Consider the following 20,374-nt stretch of genomic DNA (forward strand, 5'->3'; position numbering starts at 1 on the left):
GCAGAGCCAATGTCTGTGGTTTCCACACAAAGCCCTCGAGGGCGGGAGCTCCTGACCCTGCCAGAGACCTCGAGAGGCACTGCGCTCCGCTCTCAGCAGGGAGTGGGGTTTCTTAGGTCTCCTGGGCCAGGGGACTGCAGGCAGAGGACGCCCTGCCTCCCTGGGCGGGGAAGGGGGGGCGGGGCGGGGTGGCGCTCCGTGAGCTCATGTCTGCAACTCATCAGGGTCTGTTAGTGAAAAGGGGAAAAAAGCCAAGTGCAAGACATCTCATTAGGCCAGTGACTTGGGGGGGGGGGCGGTGAGGGGAACAGAGCCGGCAAAGCTGTCACTTCCTGCAGATGCTGCCACCCGCCGTTCTTTGCCTCCTAACTGGGCCCTGGTGGAGCAGCCTCAGTGGCCCTCAGAGGTCTCTGCGAGTAGGCGGGCGGGCAAAGCTGCGGTTTCAGCACTTGCTGGGCAACATGAGGGCCCATGCTTCCGGCTGACAATAGCAGGGAGAACATAGGCCGCGCAACCCACCAGGCTCGCCAGCCCCAGTGGATATTGGCTGCCTTCCTTCTCCGAGCCTCCCTGGGCCTGGGGACTGGTCCTTACACCAAAGATGCCGACACAGCCAAGTCCAGTGCGCACCCTCCCCTCCCGCCACCTCCCACTGCGGGCGCTCAGGAGGGAAAGGATGCCCAGGCGGGTGGCGGGAGGAGCGGGTGGGAGGACCTCCCCACCCACCAACTGGATAAGCAGCCCATGAAAGGCCGGTGGCTGTGGGCCTGGGCTTGGCCTGGACCTTGTGTCTGCTGCTCTTCCCTACCTCACCCAGCAGCTGGCAACAGCATCCCCAAGAGGGCGACCCGCTCTCAGAGCCTGGGACAGTCTGGATGCCTCTGGGAGCACAAGTGCCTGAACCAGTGTGCTCTGGGAATCCTAACTGCCCCGTCGGAGGTTGTGTTTAAAATGTATGCATTGAAAGAGTCGTTTTACCTGTAGAGCTTGTCTAAGAAGCAGCGAAAATAAATATCTACCCTTTGAATTTCAGGCTTTTATTTCTGTCCTGTCGCTCACCTGCCCACTCATTCATTCCTTCATCGAGTTAGGCAACGTGCAAGGTGAGCACAGAATGATCCAGGCTACAGCTCACCTCTGAGGAAGACCTGCGGCAACAAGCCAGTGAGGAAACCTGAGGATCCAGGTGACAAAGTGCAGGGGGAGTGAGAGGAGCACCAGCCCCAGAGGCTGGGCAGGCTCCCCGGAGGGAGCGGTGTGTGCGCGGTGGTCCGAGGCTGCAGCCTGGGACTTGGGCTCGGGCAGCAGTGCTTCTAGAACTGGACTGTGCGTGAGAGTCGCGTAGGGGTCTTGCTCACACACGTTCTGGTTCGTTGGTAGGGGCGGAGGCCTGAGACTCTATACTTCTTTCTTTTTTAATTGAATTTCCTGGGGTGATACCGATTAACAAAATTGTACAGGTTACACGAGCGCAATTCCACAGCACGTCACCTGTACACTTACTGTGTGTCCACCACCCAAGCCACGTCTCCTTCCATCACCATTTACCGCCCCCCTATACCCTCCTCCAACTCCCCCTACCCACCACCCCACACTGTTATCTGTGTCCATGAGTTTTTGTTTGTTTGTTTTAAATATATTTTATTGATTTTTCACAGAGAGGAAGGGAGAGGGATAGAGAGTTAGAAACATCCATGAGAGAGAAACATCGATCAGCTGCCTCCTGCACACCCCCAACTGGGGATGTGCCCGCAACCAAGGTACATGCCCTTGACCAGAATCGAACCTGGGACCCCTCAGTCCGAAGGCTGACGTTCTATCCACTGAGCGTCAGGTTAGGGCTCTTTTTTCCCTTTTTTCTCAATCCTCCCACCCTGCCATCCAGCCCCCTCCAGCTGTCAGCCTGCGCTCTGCCGAGGGTTCTGTCTCTCCTTGGCTTGATGGCTCATTTTGTTCATTAGATTCCACACAGGAGTGAAATCATGTGGTGCCGGAGGCTGTGCATTTCTAATAAGCTCCCAGGTGACAGGATGGGCTTGATCTGCAGACACTGTGTAACAGGGTTTAGATGGATTCCTTTGTTGGCTGTGCTGTACTCAACAGCCCACAAACAGTGCACACAGTCCTCTCTGCCCACGAGCCTTCCCAGGACCCTGGCGCCCTGGCTGGCCTGGTGAGCCCTGCCTCTGCACACTGCCCTAGGGCAGCAGCCTGTTCTCCTAAAGGAGGGAGGAAGCCGGCAGAGGCAAGGCCATGGACGCTGATGCCCCAGGTGGCCCCACCCATGGGCCTGGGTCCACCAGGAGAACAGTCACTTCAGAGACCACCCATCATGCATCAGGCTGCTCCCTGAAGCAGCCAGAACTGACTTCCTGTGCAGGGAGGGAAAAGGAAACCCATGTGCAGGAAGCAGACTAATGGCTAAAACCGTTTCTTGGGAACAGTCATCAGAAAGAGGGCCTTGCCGTTCTGAGCCCATGGTAACCGTTCTCCAAAGAAACAACCGTGGCCGGAAAACAGCTCCACTGCAATGACCGTCACCAGGAAGAACCTCGTGCTCGGAGGTCCGTGTTCTCCTCTGTGTCTTCCCACACACACGCTGGGAGAGTTAGTGTAAAAAGAAGTGACAAAATATTTTGATGAAAAATTCACTATTCAGGTAGCTGACATGAGAACTAAGGAGCAACCAAAATAACCCATCTCAGTTAAAGAGACAAATTATCACTCAGCTATTTGACAAGTTGAATCTCTTCCACAAGCATTGACGTGGCCCTTGGTCACACAGAAGCGCGCTTGCCCGGCCACTGCCCTGGACTCCGCAGGAGGGAGCAGAAACGCAGTCCCACCCGCCCAGCACCAACTTTTCCTAACAAATATCTTGAAAATCCCTTTTCACTAACCTTCAATGAAATTCAGAAATAATGTAACCTACCTATACATATGGTTTTTTAAAAAATCACTTTAAGGTCTTCATTGCAATAAAAATTAGAAATTAATTTAGTCAAATATATACTAAAAATGAATAGTAATTATAAGTAATGTCTTTGCAATAAATGAGTTTGTTTTAAGAGAAATACAATGATGCTCATTGAAATATCATTTATCCTCTTTATAACTGACATTTTAAAATAAGGGTTAAAGGGGTGTGTGTGGCCCTAACCGGTTTGGCTCAGTGGATAGAGCATCAGCCTGTGGACTGAAGGGTCCCAGGTTCGATTCCAGTCAAGGGCATGTACCTTGGTTGTGGGCACATTCCCAGTAGGGGGTGTGCAGGAGGCAGCTGATCAATGTTTCTCTCTCATCGATGTTTCTAACTCTCCCTTCCTCTCTGTAAAAAATCAGTAAAATATATGTTAAAAAATAATAATAAAATAAAGGTATGTGTGTGTGTGTGTGTGTGTGTGTGCTTGAAACTTGGAGACTGGGGAGAAGTTAAGAAGAATGAAGACAAAGAAATGTCCACTGGATTTGGAAATATGGAAACTTTATGGTGAGAATTTCAGTGGAGTGTTGGGGGTAAAACCAAGATTGGTAGGCGATGAGTGAGAAGAGGGGAGATGGAGACTAGTTCTACCAGCTGCTGAGCTTTGCTGTGGAGTAGCGGAGAGAGGTTGGTCACGGGAAAGCTGGAGGGGTAGGGAGTGGGGGGTTATTTTTTTCATGGTCCGGGCATGAGCATGATTTCAGTTCTGGAGAAGAACGAGATGAGCAGGCTGCTTGACGATGAGAGAGAATGAGCTCAGGAAGCGTCAGCAAGGAGCAGACCCTCTTTTCAAATTACGAGAAAAGGCCGAGCACAATGAGGGGACGGTCAAGCTTTGGTAACGTGAGTGCGGAAGTCCTCTTCCCATCCTGTCTGCAGCCTTTGTAACAAAGTAGCCAATGCCACCTCTGAGAGTGACAGGGAAGGGAGGTGGTTTGGCTCTGAGGAGTGAAAAGGTAGGAAAGGTTAAAACAAATTGTTAGAGAAAGTGAACTGAGCGCTGACCAGAGAAACATGGTGGGGTTAGGCAACAACAAACAAACATTTGGTTATCGTTTTGTTTTTTTTTTTTGTCTAATGTGAAACATGGTAATTGTATTTCCTGGAAAGTATGCAAAGTGGAGTTTTTATTCCGTTAAATTCCGTTGGTCCCACCAATTTCTGTAATAATTCCAGGTAGTTTGTTTTAGTTCAGTTTGATCTCTACTAGCTACTCAAAATGCTTTGGCTTCTTTTTTGTTTTCTGTCGGGAAATGAACAAGCACAGATGGAACCTGTTGTGCCCTCACCAACTAAACAGCCCCCCTGCCAACCCCTCCCCCGCAACGTGGACTATCAACCTCTTGCGTAAGTGCTGATTGCACTTCTTGGGCCAGAAACCTGGCATATTTGTACCAAACACAGAACCTACCCTTGAACATTTAATTTTACTCAACAGTTAAAACTTTTCCCCAACTAGAATTCACTAGAGCCTTCACTTCCTGAAGAGGCTTCCTGTACAAAGCAACTCGTTCCTGGGCAAAAGACACAGTTTTTAATGCTGAACTCTCCGGAGGTAAGAGAAATCACCAGGGCAGAAGACAAGTGGGACACACACACACACACACACTAAAGAGACAAAACCTACTCTCCTTGACTCCTGGCAGAAGCAAATTCAAGTCCTTTCTGGAGAAAAACAACATCAGATCAGATCAACCAAATAGGAGCTCAAATCTAAAATCAACAAACCGTGGCTGAGACATTGGCAGAAACACAACCCCCAGGACATCAAAGAATAGAATTATCCAATATAGAATGATGCACCAAATATAGAAAGAGTGAAACAGAGTCATAAAAACAAGCTACAAGACACTATGAAAGTGTTGTAGGCGGTGGGAACGGCACCAGGTGTTACACCCGTGGGGTCAGACCGGACCTGGGTTCAGCAGATCAATCCTTGAGTTCTGGCTAGGAGAGCATTCAGAGCCAAGACCCAAACTATAAGAGAACATTTACTTAGAAAATCGCAGAGGTACCAGAAGTAATTCGTAGAAGAAATGAACTGAGGAAACAAGTTGTAGAGGCAAAGGAGCTTGGAAGTGAGGACCTTAATGGTAACCCAAAGTGCCTGGGGGAGGGGGGCAGGGAGGGGGCAGGGAAAGGTGTGGGGGAGAGTGCACTGGGTCCTCAGTCCTAAGGATTTTAAGGACAGAGATTGTAGCGGAGGTTCCAGGGGAAGATCTCAATAGAATAGTCAGCCGTTTCCAGGTGTGTCCTTTCAGGGTTATGGTCGCCACTGACTGGCGGGCACCAGGGCAGGGGGTCATTAGTCAGTGCAGCTGGTCCTGAGGTCACCTGTGGCTGGTTTTTTGCTCTTCTGGGCCTGGAACTGAAATACAACTGAGGCATAGATGTTACATGAAGGGTGAAAAGGTCAGGGGGTCCAAACCACATGCCCAGGGATTTGCCAGGGGAGAAAAAGTCACCCTGGGGGCGAGGTCCCACCCTACAATTGATTGTCTGTTGCTAGGCACCTGGGGCTTTCCACCCAGGTGACCTTCTTTACTTGGTTCATCGTCCTTCTCTGCTCATGTCTGTCTATCTTGCCCACCACAAGTGCATAAATAAGTGGAACAACAAATCAAATCAATGTCTCTCTCTCTCTCTCTCTCTCTCTCTCAAGTGAATTTTAAAAAAAGAAAAATAGAATCTTCAGAAATGAAAAATTGTTGGAAACTAACATAATTTGATGAATTTAACAGCAGATTGTAAAAAATTAGTAAATTCTAAAATGGAGCTGAAAAAAATTACCCAAAATGCAAAAAAAAAAAAAAAGAGAGACAAATGGATAGAAAATATATGACAGGTTTAAAAATCTAAAAGTTAAAATGAACGTATCTAATTTACTAATAACAAGTTCCAGAGAGAAAGCAGGGGAGGCAAATTTTAAGTGAAAGGCTGAGGATTTCCCAACCATAATGAAGCACTGGGATCCAAAACAGCAGGGAGTGCAGGCAGTGTCATCAAGAGGAAAGCAAACTTACAAAATAAAACCACACAAACTAAGGAGCCCTTACAAGTGGTACAGGAGGAATTAATGGGCCGGATTTCCCATGAACAGGAATGAGGTTCTTCCGACATCTTTAGAAAATGAATGGGATGTTAGAAAATGAATGGGATGTTAGAAAATGAATGGGATGTGAAAGAAGGTTTTGTTGGTGTGGAGTTACGTTTCTGGGATTCCTAAGTCCCCTGTCCCTTAAGCCAGTCCTGGTCGAGGTGTAGCTGGGAGGTCAGTGTCCAGAGCTCCGTTTCATGTTGTGGCTGGGTGTGGCTCAGCATTCAGGCCAGATTACAGTCTCTTAGTCCATGTGTGGGGTCCAACATGGCTGTGTGCCATGTGGGCACAGGGAGAGCATCCCTCTGCCACAGGAGTCCCAAGAGGGAGAAGAAAGGGAGCCGGAATTTCCTTAGTTTGGAAGTTTATATATTTCGGTTTCTTGTGCTTCCAGTGGCCGTGACTATTCTGGCCACTGACTCACTCACAGGTGTGACTGATGGGCACGCAGGCGGGCACCTTCCCGCGTCACTCAGACCTGACTGGGCACGTGTCTAACTTGCCTTTGTCCAGTCCCTTCCCCATCAATCAGTGGGGAACAGACTGGAAAGTGTTAAATGCAGCTTTTGGCAAAGCTGTATAAATGGCATCCCTGTATTATCTGGTCTCCCCTTTCAGTCCTTTTCTACTAAATAATAATTAGGTTATCATAATGGCATCAAAAGCAGCCAGAGAAAAATGGCAGGTCATTTATAGTTGTGAAATTATAATGGACTTCTTAACAGTGTCAATGGAAGTCAGAAAATAGTGGCCTAATGCAGAAAATTCATTGTCAACATAATATTGTAAATCCAGCAAAACTGATTCTCAAGAAAGAAGAAAAGATAAGCATATTTCAGATTTGATAAGAATATTTCAGATATACAAAAATTTAGACTTTTCCAATAGTTCTTACCCAAGGAGCTTCTAAAAAGTATACTTCAAATAGAAGAAAAGTGATCCTAGGTCCTCCAGGGTCAGAACAAATATCAACACAGACCTCAGGAACTATCCCTTCAAAGGAGCCACCCTTTGATTGGATTAGTGTATGGATCAATTTATGTCCCAGGGCCATAAACTGGGTATGGCCAGGGAAAGGAAGAAAGATAGCCCTGCCAATACCACTGTTACCCCAAGGCGACTGGGTATGCCCAAACTGAGCCTCTCTGAGGAGCAATGGTAGAAGCAGGGAGGGAGGAAATAGACACTAAAATAATCCAGCCAGTCACTGAGAAGCAAAAATAGGGTGGGGGTGGGGGAAAGGACCAATACCTACAGTTACTGCAATATATGATCTAAAATGTCCAGTTTCCAACAAAAAATTATGAGGCATTTAAGAAACAGGAAAATATAACCCACACACCATGGAAACAACACAGGGAAATAGAAACTGCCTGTGGAAATGACCAGATACCAAATTCCACACAAAAAAGACTTCAAAACCCCAGTATAAATATGCTTAAAAATGAAGGGAAAATGAAGATATTCACAGGTAAACAAAAACTGTGATAATTAATCATTAGCATTCCTACCATAGAAGACACATAACGGAAGTTCTTCTGGCTCAATTAAAAGGACACTAGACAGTAACTCAAACCCACATGAAGAAATAACACCAGTAAAGGTAACTACAGAGGTAAATATGGAAACATATAACTGTATTTTTTTATTTGTAGCACCTTCTCCTACCTGATTTACAAGATAACACATAAAACAATAATTATGTATCTGGTTGATGGGCACAGAGTGTATACAGATGTCATATCAGCAATAGCAGAACAAAGGAGGAAGAATGGAATGGAGTATAAAAAAGCAAAGTTTTTGTATATTACTGAAATTAAGTTAGTATTAACATAAACTAAATTGTTATAAATTAATATGTTAATTATAATTCCCAGGGCAACCACTAAGAAAATAATTTAAAGTATATAGCAAAAGAAATTACAAGGGAATTGAAATAGTACACTAGAAAATACAGGGTAGGGTAAAAATAGGTTTACAGTTGTGAGTACATGAAACACGGGAATTTATTCTTGTGTTATTATTTATTAGTTATTGTATTATTTTCCATACAAACAATTGTATGTCTACTTTGCCCTACTCTATATTTATTTAACACAAATGAAAGAAGCAATGGAGAAAATGAAGAACAAAAAAGACAAATTGAAAATAAATATCAGAATGGTAGGCATAAATCCTACCTTATTAGTAATTACATTAAATGTAAAAAGATTTAACACTCCAATTAAAAGGCAGAGATTGCCAGAATGGATTTTTTAAAAAAAATGATCCAACTATCTATTAGCTGCAAGAGACACACTTGAGATTCAAAGTCACAAATAGTTTTAAAGTGAAAGGATGAAAAAGACATGCTCTGCAAATAGTAGCCGAAAGAGACTGGAATGGCTATATAATAAAAGGCAAACAGACTTTAAGACAAAATTTGTTGCTGGAGATAAAGAACATTACATAACAATAAAAGAGTCAGCCAATCAAGAATACATAACAGTTACAAACACATACGCACCTAACAAGACTCCCAAAATGCATGAAGTAAAAACTGTCAGAATTGAAGGAGTAAATAGACAATTCAATAAGAATAGATGGAGACTTCAATAGCCCATTTCAGTGATGGATAGAAAAACTTGACAAAAGATCAGTAAGGAAATAGAAGATTTGAACACTATATACCAACTAGACTTAACTCATATCTATAAAACACTCTATCCAACCACAGCAAAATACACATTCTTCTCACGTGCGCATGATACATTCTCCAGGATAGGCCATGTATTAGGCTATAAAACAAGTCCCAATAAATTTTAAAATATTGAAACCATAGAAAGTGTGCTCTCCAACCATAGTAGAATAAAATTAGAAATCAATAACAAATAAATTTTTGGAATCCATAAATATGTGGAAAGTAAACAACATAACAATGAGTCAAAGAAATAAGAGAAATTTTAAATATTTTGAGATGAGAGAAAACAAAAACACACCATACTAAAAACTTATAGGATAAAAGCAGTGCTTAGAGGAAAATTAGAGCTGCCGGTGCCTAAATTAATGCAGAAGAAATATCTCAAATCAATAACCTTAACAAAATAGCAAAGCAAGAGCAAACCAAACCCAGAAAAAGCAAAAGGAAGGGAATGGTAAGGAGCAAGGTGGAAATACATGAAATAGAGAACAGAAAAACAATAAAGAAAACCAACAAGACGAAAGTTGGTTCTTTGAAAAACAAATTGAGGCCACCGAGACCAAGAAGGTTGGGAGACTCGCTGCCTTCCTCAAGAATTCCTGGGCCAAGGAGCTGGTGCTGGTCGCATCCTTCACCATCGGGGGCCTCGCTATAATTCTGGCCCCCTTCAGCCCCTGCACCGAGTACACCACCATGATCAACCAGGTGACACCCTGCAACTGCCTAGTACCCATCCGAGATGATGGAAACATGCCTGGATCCCAGGGCCCAAGCTTGGAGTGGCTGAAGAAACTGTGAACACCTCCACTTCCCCTGGGGCCCCCAATGAAAATGTGAAAACTGAAAAGAAAACAGACAAATTGACACACCTAGACTGACCAAGGAAAAACAAGAGAGGAACCGTCAATTACTAAAATCAAAAATGATAGCAGGGACATACTACCAACCTTACGGAAATAAAAAGAATGTAAAGGGAATACTATCAGCAATTGTATGGAAGTCACAAAGTACTGACACTGAGTAAAAGAGAGAGAGAGAGACAGAGAGAGAGAGAGAGAGAGAGAGAGAGAGAGAGAGAGAATCTGAACAAATCTATGAAAAGTAAAAAACAGAAAATCTAAACAGACCTATAACAAGTAAAAAGATTGAATTAGTGATAAAAAAAAACAACCTCTACAAAGAAAAGCCCCAGAGAAAGTCTTCACTGGTGAATTCTACCCAATTTTTAAAGACAATTTGACAATAATCCTTCACAGATTCTTACAAAATATAGAAAATATGGGAACACTTCTTGTTATGGATTGAATTATGTTCCCCTCACATTCATATGTTGAAGTTCTAAACCCCAGTATCTCAGAATGTGGCCAGATTTGGAGATAGGGACTTTACAGAGTTACTGTGAGCTCATTAGGGTGGGCCTAATGCAATATGTCCTCATAAAAAGGAAAAACCTGGTGTGGCTCAGTGGTTGGGAATTGACCTAAGAACCAGGAGGTCACAGTTCGATTCCTGGTCAGGGCACATACCTGGGTTGCGGGCTCAATCCCCAGTGTGGGGCATGCAGGGGGCAGCCGATCAATGATTCTCTCTCATCACTGATGTTTCTATCTCTATCTCCATTTCCCTTCCTCTCTCTGAAATCAATAAAAATATATTTTAAAAAGGGGAGGCATAGAAATATACATAGACACAGACATAGAAAGAACACAATGTGAAGAGACATGAGAAGATGGTCATCTACAGGTCAAGAAGAGAAACCTGGAATAGATCCTTCTCTCACAGCCCTCAGAAGGAGCCAACCCTGCTGTCCCCTTGATTTTGGACATCTAGCCTCCAGAAATATGAGACAATAAATATCTATTATCTAAGCCACCCAGTGTGTTATGGCAGCCCTATCAAACTAATATACTCCCAATTCATTCCATGCAGCCAGTATCACCCTGATACCAAGACCAAACAAAGACATTATAAGAAAAAAAAAAACTACAGGTCAATGTCATTTATGAATATACACCAAAAATCCTCAATAAAATACTAGAAAATTAAATCCATTTTCAATTTTCATATTAAATATAACATAAAAGTGTTATAAAGCATAACCAAATGGAAAATCAATGTAACATACCATATTCATAGAATATGGGACAAAAATCACATAATTACCTCACTAGATGTTAAAAAAGTGCACATCACAAAGCCCGACACACTTTCACGAGAAAAACACACAACAATTAGGAATAGAAGGGACCTTCCCCAGCCGGATATGCAAGCCCATAGCTAACATAGTTGGTGGTGGAAGAATGGGCACTCTTCTCCTGAGGTCAGGAGGCAGGGCATGTGCACTCTCACCAACGATGTGCTGGAGTTCTATCCCGGACAAGTAGGCCAGGAAAACATTAATGAGGCATCCGGATTGGAAAGGGACAAACAAAACTATCTCTGTACACAGATGACCTGATGTTATATACAGAAAATCCTAAGGATTCTATTAGAAATTACAGTTAATAAATGACTTCATTAAGGTTACAGGATATAAGTTTAATATACAAAACTCAGGTGTACCTCTCTGTCCTAGCAATGAAAAATACAAAAATGATAATAAGAAAATAATTTCATTAAAAATACCATCAAAAAGACTAAAATACTTAAGAATAAATGTAACACAATGGTGTAAGTACACTAAAAACTATAAAACATCATTAAAAAAATAAAGGCATAAGTAAGCAGAAAGACACCCGTCTTTAGGATTGGAACTTAATATTGTTAAGGTGACATTATTTCCCAAATTGACCTACAGATTCAATCCAATCTCAATCAAAATTCTATCTGGTTTCTGTTCTTGTTTTTTGTTTTTTATTTTGCAGAAATTGACAAGCACATCCTAAAATTCATATGGAATAGACAAAATGATTTTCAAAAAGAACAAAGTTGAAGGACTCACACTTCCTAGATTTAAAACTTACTATAAAGCTGCAGGAAATAAGACTGGCATAAGAATAGACACATAGATCAATGGAATAGAATTTAGAGTCTAGAAATAAATCTGTGCACCCATGGTCAATTGATTTTCAACAAGGGTGCCAACTGAATAGTGAAAGAATAGTCATTTCAATAAAGATGCTAGGACAGCTATATAGTCACATGCAAAAGAAAAAAGTTAGAACTCTACCTCACACCATATATAAAAATTAACTCAAATGGATCAAAGACCTACATGTAAGAGCTAAAACTATAAAACTCTTACATAGATGTGAATCTTCATGGCCATGGATTAGGCAATGATTTCTTAGATATGGTACACGAAGCACACGCAACAAAAGACAAAATAGACGAGTTGAACTTCATCAAAATTAAAAGCTTTTGTGCTTCAAAGAACACCACCAAGAAATGAAAAGACAACCCCGGAATGGAAGGAAATTTTTGTAAATCATTTATCTGATGAGAATGTGTATAAAGACTATATAAAGAACTCTTACAACCCAAAATAAAAAGATAAATAACCCAATTTTTAATGGACAATGGCTCTGAATAGACATATATCCAAAAAAGATATAAAGTTATCCAAGAAGCACATGAAAAGAGGCTCAACATTATTGGTTATTAAGGAAATGCAAATCAAAATCAAAATGAGATGCCATTTTACACCCACTAGGAAAGCTATAATCAAACTAAAAATGTGTTGGCAAAGATGTGAAGTTGGAGCCCTCATACATTGCTGGAATGTAAAGTGGTACAAGCCACTTTGGAAAACAATTTGGCAGAACCTCAAAAAGTTAAACATAGGGACCAGCAAATCCACTCCTAGGTATATACTCAACAGCATTGAAAACATATGCTCATACAGAAACATGTGCACGAATATTCATAGCAACATTATTCATATGAGCAAAAAAGTGGAAATCACCCGAATGTTGGTCAACTGATGGTTGAATAAAGGCTACAGCAGTAGCCAGGGGAAGCAGGAGGAAGCGGCAGTCTACCTGACCGAACTAAGAACTTCAAACAGCCAAGGCAGCGGGGTCAGCCAGCGGGCCCACGGGAGAAGGGCTGGGTCCGTGGGGAGCTGGTCACTTGCTGGTGAGGACAAGAGGTGGTGTTTCAATGCTGTTGAGTATATACCTAGGAGTGGATTTGCTGGTCCCTATGTTTAACTTTTTGAGGGGCCAGTGAAGACTGGGCCTGAGAAACCCTGGGACTGACCAGCCCGGCTCCTGTCCCTGACAAACCCCAACAGAGGAGTTAACAAAAAAGCCAGAAGAGGGTGCTCTAAAGTTGTGAGATTAGAACAATTCTGAAATTATACCTCCTTTCTAAAAGTTCAAGAAACCTCGTAGTATTAAACATAAGTAACCGAAAATGGTTGAAGTTGAACCCTGTATCATTGTTTAAAGAAAATAAGGACCAAATAGCATCCCTGCAGACAATAAATCATGCCAGGGAATCACGGAGGTGGAAACCATCACCGAATATTTCAGATTGGCCGAGGAAGGAGGGGAGATGGAATGGGAGCCTACAGCTTAAAGGAGAGCTAACAGACATTCAAAAAAGAAAAGTAAAAGCAGGCAAAGCTAAGTTGTCATATTTCGGAATGGGCGACACTGCAGCAAAGAAGAGTAAAGAGGTGATTGGCACAGAGTCAGGCTGGAGGAGGGCGGGCACTGTGTGTGGGACAGAGCACACAGGCTGGCGGCCAGGGTCAGCCTCCAGTCTCCTTACCCTGGGGGTGTTCAACGCTGTTCACGTTTTAATTTACTCACTTTTTATTTGGTTTTATGCTACATACACATGTGTGTGCATAATTACCACCTAATTTTTTTTAAAGAAGAGAATGTTCTTAGTATTGTTCATAATTGCCCAAACTGGAAGCAACCCATTATCACTCAGCAATTAAAAGAAACCTATTGCTCCAGTGAAACTTAGAAACATGATACAGAGTGAAAGGAACAGGTAGCAAAAACAAAAACAATTAGCTGTACGATACCATTTTTATAAGCTTCAGAAACCAAGCAAAAACTAAACAATACATTGTTTAGGGATACATATATCCATTTGTGATTTTTAAAACCACATTTTTAAAAAGCAAGCAAATGATAAACCCAAAATTCAAGATGGTTTTTATTTCTGGAGAAGCAAAGAGGATGGGCGAGGGTAGGTTTTCACATAAGCTGCATGGAAGTTAACACGTTGCGCCCTGGCGGGGTGGTTTACTTGGTTGGAGCATCATCCCTTGCACCATTCCCAGTAAGGGCACATACCTAGGTTTCAGGTTCGATCCACAGTCAGGGCCCATACAGGGGGCAACCAATTGATGTTTCTCACATCAATGTTTCCCTCTCTCTACCTTCCTCTCTCTCAAATAATTTTTTTGGAAACAATTAAATAAAGCAGTGTACTTTTCATTATTTTGTTTCACAATTTACAAATATGTTTTTATAATGCCCAACCGGCCTGGCTCAGTGGTTGAGCATTGACCTCTGAACCAGGAGGTCACGCTTTGATTCCAGTTCAATTCCTGATCACAGCACATGCCCAGGTTGCGGGCTCGATCCCCAGGGCATGCAGGAGGCAGCTGATCGATGATTCTCTCTCATCATTGATGTTTCTATCTTTCTCTCCCTTTCTCTTCCTCTCTGAAATCAATACAAATATATTTTTAAAATGTATTCATTTTTTTGTTTTTTTTAAAATATATTTTATTGATTTTTTACGGAGAGGAAGGGAGAGGGATAGAGAGTTAGAAACATCGATGAGAGAGAAACATCCATCAGCTGCCTCCTGCACACCTCCTACTGGGGATGTGCCTGCAACCAAGGTACATGCCCTTGACCAGAATCGAACCTGGGACCTTTCAGTCCACAGGCGGATGCTCTATCCACTGAGCCAAACCGGTTAGGGCAAAAATGTATACGTTTTTATAATAAGAATTTTATAAGATCTGCATGTAAAACATTTTAAAATTAAATATATTACTCCCATTTATCAGCCATTTGTTCATTCATTCAGTCACTCAACAAATAGTTACTGTGTGGCCACTATATGCAGGTCCTGTGCTAGGGTCTGCGAGAGAGCAGTGAACAAGAAAAAGAGGAAGAAGGAGAAGAAGAAAACATTGATTTGTTGCTCCATTTATTCATGCATTCATTGGTTGATTCTTGTATGTGCCCTGATTGGGAATCGAACTCACAACCTTGTCCAGGGCTGGATTTGTTTTTAAGGCACTTACTTATTAAATAAAGAGCTGGCAAATCCACATCAATCTCTAAGATTTCAGTTATTTATTATTTAAGTCTCAGAGTCTGAGAACTGTGGTCCAGAACCAGGCTGAGACCCAACACTCTTCTTGAAAGAGAATGTAGGCAGATCGAGCTCACTTTCCGTAACAAGTCACCAACAGGATGAGGCAGTGGGGAAGCACTTGCTTGGGTTCAGAGGGGCCTGGGCTCATCTCCCAGCGCCCTCTGCCCCAGTCAGCAGAGTGGCCCTGGGCAAGTTCCGCAGCTTATCTTAGGCTCAGCTTACGACACCTAGGCTGTGGTGACAGATAAGAGAGATAATGTGTGTTAAAGAAGATAATGCATGGCAATGATAGTTCTGTGTAGCTCCACCCCTGCTACATACTAGCTCAAAGCAGCTGTGTGTGTGTGTGTGTGTGTGTGTGTGTGTGTGTGTGTGTGTGTGCCTGGACATAAGATTACAAATACATCTACTCTTGCAAGATGCTTCTACTGTAGAATCAACCTGTAAGAAGTTTTATCTGAAGTTCTGGGGATCCTCTGAGTGGAGTATGCTGTGTTCAAGGTCAAATGCTTAATCAGAGAGTCACTGGTTCATTCTGTAGGCCAGGGTAGCAGCCAACCATCCTCATTTTAGTTCACCTTCACAATATCTGCCACTTCCAGATGGCACATGAACCTATTTTCTTTATAGCAATGTTTTCTTCAAATCAACTCACTTTTTTCTTTGAATACATTAATTTTTCAAGTGCTCCTAGTGGAAGCAGCATAGCACAGAGGTTAAGAACAATGTCTAGAGCCAAATGGCCAGGTTTCAACACTGATTCCACCACTTTCTAACCTGATTTAACTCCTCATGCCTCAGTTTCCCCATCTATAAAAGAGGATTACAGCCCTAGCTAGTTTGGCTTAGTGGCCCCGGGTTCGATTCTGAACATACATTGGTTGCAGGTTCCCCGGCCCTGGTCGGAGTATGTGCAGAAGGCAACCAATCACATGGACCCCAAAGCCTCTGCTCTAACCACTGTGTCACTGTGCCCATAGGATTCCCAAAGAGACCTCCATGGGTCACTGGGTTTGTGTAGTTTTTATGTAGGTGTTTATGTCTGTGTCTCTCCCACATCAGTGTTTCTCTCTGTCTCTCCCTATCCCTTCCACTCTCTCGAAAAATCAATAGAAAAATATCCTTGGGTGAGGATTAACAACAACAAAAAAAGAGGATTACAATTCTTGTCACAGACAGGGGTTTATAATTAGGTTATGGGACTCATAGAAGTTTCTTTTTGCAAAGTGTTTGAAACAGGCTTTCCACAGAGTAAGTGTTATATGTTTGCTAAACAAATACCCTTAATGTAAATGGAAAGCCAGAATTACTTGCCATCAAAATCTTAAAACAAATAAAACCTTAAAACAAATAAAAACAAAGTGGTGTTATTAAATCCTAGCTATATATTTACCTGCTAAAATGCTTAGTGGAGTAGCCCTGGTCTCTCTTTGAAAGTATAAAACAGAGCCCAGCTGGCAAGGCTCAGTGGTTGAGCGTTGGCCCATGAACCAGGAGGTCACAGCTGGATTCCCGGGCTGCAGGCTTGATCCCAGTAGGGGCATGAAGGAGGCAGCCAATTGACGTTTCTCTCTTATCGATGTGTCTATTTCTCTATCCTTCTCCCCTCCTCTAAAATCAATAACTAGAGGCCCATTGCACCAGTGGGGCCCTCGGCCTGGCCTGCACCCTCTTGCAATCCGGGACCCCTTGGGGGATGTTGGAGACCCGGTGCACATATTCGGCCCCATCCCTGCAGGCCAGGCCGAGGGACCCCACCAGTGCATGAATCCATGCACTGGGCCTCTAGTATGTATATGAGATCTTTGGTTAATCTCTTCCTGCCCTCCCCCACCCCCCTTTCCTCTGAGATTCATCAGTCTGTTCTGTGTTTCCATGCCTGTGGTTTCTACTCCTGCATTGAGCATCTGCCCCCTAGTGGTCAGTTCGCATCAGAGCTACCAGTCAGTTGGCTGGTTGGCCAGATGCTTAGGCTTTTATATACACAGATATTTGAAGAAGGATAAAGTTGAGCCATTGGTCCTCTCATATATCAAAACTATTTTAAAAGTATACTAATTAAGACCTCATGATATAGAGGCAATAATAGACAGATTGATTACTGGAGCAGAATGTCAAGCCACACACACACACAAACACACACACACACACACACACACACACACACACAAATACACAATATTTATAGGGCAGAAGTTGCATTACAACCAAATGACATACACAGAGAGAGGAGGGAATGAGGCTAAGGAAATCTCAAGGACAGGGCAACACCAAGCTGTGGCCTCCTCACTCAAACAGAAGACCTGGAGGGAAAGTGAAGCCACCTTCCCACTGTGCTACCACCTGGAATCAGCCAGGCCCACCAACAGTGTATGCTCTGGAAAGTTCCGGAATGGCCATTAAGATGTAGAAAGTCGGGAAAGTGAGAGGTGTCCTGAGCAGCACATATAAATGGAAATGAGACCTGCTTTCCCATGTAGGTTTATTCATCAGACATCCCTGTGTCGGGAGTGAAATATCTGACACGGACAGGTTGGCGCCGACTCAGAGAATCTGTTTTCCTTTTGAATTGAAGTTTCATCGCACAAGGTGCTGCTGGTGGGACTGTCACTCACCGAGCCTCCTCTCCGTCCTCTCGGGTGACTCAGCCCTTCCCTGCTTCTGATTCCAGGTGACAACCTACTGCCCACTTGCCCTCCACTCTCTTTCGTGGGCAGAGCTGGCCTAGTTTTCATGTGTTGATTTTTTAAGCACCAGTGTCACCGGAGATGGATGGCTAGCACGGTGGGCAATAGACTTGGGATCGTGGCGTTCTGAGCCTCCCATTTGTGTGGCCGGGTCACAGGTGCCGCTGTGTCGTGTCCACCTCGGCACCTGATGGACAGGAGCGCACCAGGGCCCCTCGTCCCTCCCTGAGCGGAGGAGGGCGATTTCGGAGGGCAGAGCTCCAGCCCTGGAGGCGGGGCCACAGACATCAGCACACAGTTCTGCACCATCAGTCCAGCAGAACAACAAAAGTGGGGAGAGAGGATTTAAAAATAATCCAAACTTCATACCTCACAGGTGTGTGACGGAATGGGGATGGGCTCAGTGTTTGACAACGGGACTAGATCTTGGAAACAGACGTCCTGGAAAGTCCAGAGGACAAGGCCTGCTGGGCTGGACGAGGAAATGGCCACAGCCCCCAGGAGCACAGCTCAGACACTCGGGTGGGCTCCTGGCACAGTCGGCCGTCCTGCTGCTCACACGGCGCAACAGTGCTCTCAACCCTCAGACTCACTCTCCCTCTGAGCGGGTACTTTTCTCCCTGGAACACTGGAGTCCCAGGAAGCCTGCCTGGGTAACCAGCCCCAAGTCTAGGTTCCCCTGCCCCTCAGCCTTCAGAACCAGCAGTGTGCCCTGCTGACTGGTGCGAAGGAGTGTGCGCATCCAGCCATGGCAAGAGCCGTGCTCCTCGCCGGGTCGCACTTGGGGTGGCACAGTGTTGAGCACTGGACAGACTCCTGGTAGTCAATCCTGACCACGCCATGCACCAGGCCCCTCAGCCTAATTTCACAGAGAAGCAACGTGGGCTCAAAGTCAATTGCCTAACATCACATGTACCCCAGAGCTTCTGCCTAGCATCACATGGACCACAGAGCTTCTGCGCTAACCACTGTGTCACTGTGCCCATAGGATCCCGAAGAGACCTGCACAAGTCACTGGATTTGTGTAGTTTTGATTTAAGTGTTTATTGTCTGGTCACCTCCACCCTGAAATGCTGCCACTACGGGGAGAGACTGGTGACATCGGCCTCTGTCCATTTTGTACACTGTGCATATTTTTTTCTGTTTTTGCCATCTAACAACTAAATTATTTTTGTGTTTAGAACTTAAATACATGTACATGGATAACAAATAAGAAGAAATAAATATACCACAGGTGTTTGCCAACAAAATGTTATGGTTGACAATTTTCTAAAGTATTTAGCCCGGCCCTGGCCAGTGTGGCTCAGCTGGTTGGAGCGTCATCTTTGCACAAAAGAGTCGTGGGTTCGATTTCTAGTCAGGGCACATGCCCAGGTTGCAGGTTTGTTCCCTGGTCAGGGTGCATATAGGAGGCAACTGATAGATGTTTCTCTCTCTCATAGTCTCTCTCTCTCTCTCTCTCTCTCTCTCTCTCTCTCTCTCCCTCTTCCCCCTCCCTTCCTTTCTATCTAAAATCAATTAAAAAAAACATATTCTCATTGCATCAGATATTCTTCTAAAGGTTGCTGGGTTTTCTGGAATTTATATAAAGAAATTCAGATGCCAGCAATAATGTCCAGATAACACAGCTGCGCCCAAATTGTCTGACGAGATCATCCGAGCCTCAGAGCTGGGACCACAGTTTCTGTTTCTCTGATATTCTCTCCCTGCCCTGACACGGGGCTGAGTGTGCACTCCCTGTTCAAATGCATTTGTTGACTTGAGTTAGCGGGTGGGGAGGGCTGGGACAGAAAAGACACAGAAAGTGTGGACCCGCTGTTGAAGACCTGACATAAAGATCCTGTGGGGGAAAAGCCCCACTAACAATTTCTGAGACTTCGCTCCAAGGTCCCAGAGACGCCTGCGCACGCCCCAAAGAAGCCCTCTGAGCTGCGCGGCCCGAGAAAGGTCTTCCTTCGCCACATGATTTGTGGCAGTAAAAACAAGGAAGGAATCTCGAGGCAGTTAAGGTCACTCTGTACTGAGACTGATGGCGCGCTGTCATGTGAAAGTCGGTTCATAGTTACCGTGTCTTTCTCTTCCAATGATTTTATGCGCAGTAGATAAGTTTATTACATATGTGTATATAGATGGCTTGGATTTGACTAAATATTTTACTTTTAAGAATTTACCACCCTAACTGGTTTGCCTCAGTGGGTAGCGCGTCGGCCTGTGGACTGAAAGGTCCCAGGTTCGATTCCGGTCAAGGGCATGTACCTTGGTTACGGGCACATCCGTAGATGGTGTGTAGGAGGCAACTGATCGATGTTTCTCTCTCATGGATGTTTCTAACTCTCTATCCCTCTCCCTTCCTCTCTGTAAAAAATCAATAAAATATATATATAAAAGAATTTACCAAAAAATAAATAAATTAAAAAGCCCTCGCCGAACCGGTTTGGCTTAGTGGATAGAGCGTTGGCCTGCGGACTCAGGGGTCCCAGGTTCGATTCTGGTCAAGGGCATGTACCTTGGTTGCGGGCACATCCCCACTGGGGGGCGTGCAGGAGGCAGCTGATCGATCTCTCTCATCGATGTTTCTGGCTCTCTATCCCTCTCCCTTCTTCTCTGTAAAAAATCAATAAAATATATTA

The 20,374-nt window shown here is 44.1% G+C and overlaps 1 pseudogene; it reads left to right on the forward strand.

Moving 5' to 3' along the window:
* Window positions 1-3,723: 3,723 nt before the first annotated feature.
* On the forward strand, window positions 3,724-9,810 carry LOC102264164 (annotated as a pseudogene).
* The last annotated feature ends 10,564 nt before the right edge of the window (window positions 9,811-20,374 follow it).

Source organism: Myotis brandtii, unplaced genomic scaffold (genome assembly GCF_000412655.1).
Source record: "Myotis brandtii unplaced genomic scaffold, ASM41265v1 scaffold488, whole genome shotgun sequence".
Lineage (NCBI taxonomy): Eukaryota > Metazoa > Chordata > Mammalia > Chiroptera > Vespertilionidae > Myotis > Myotis brandtii.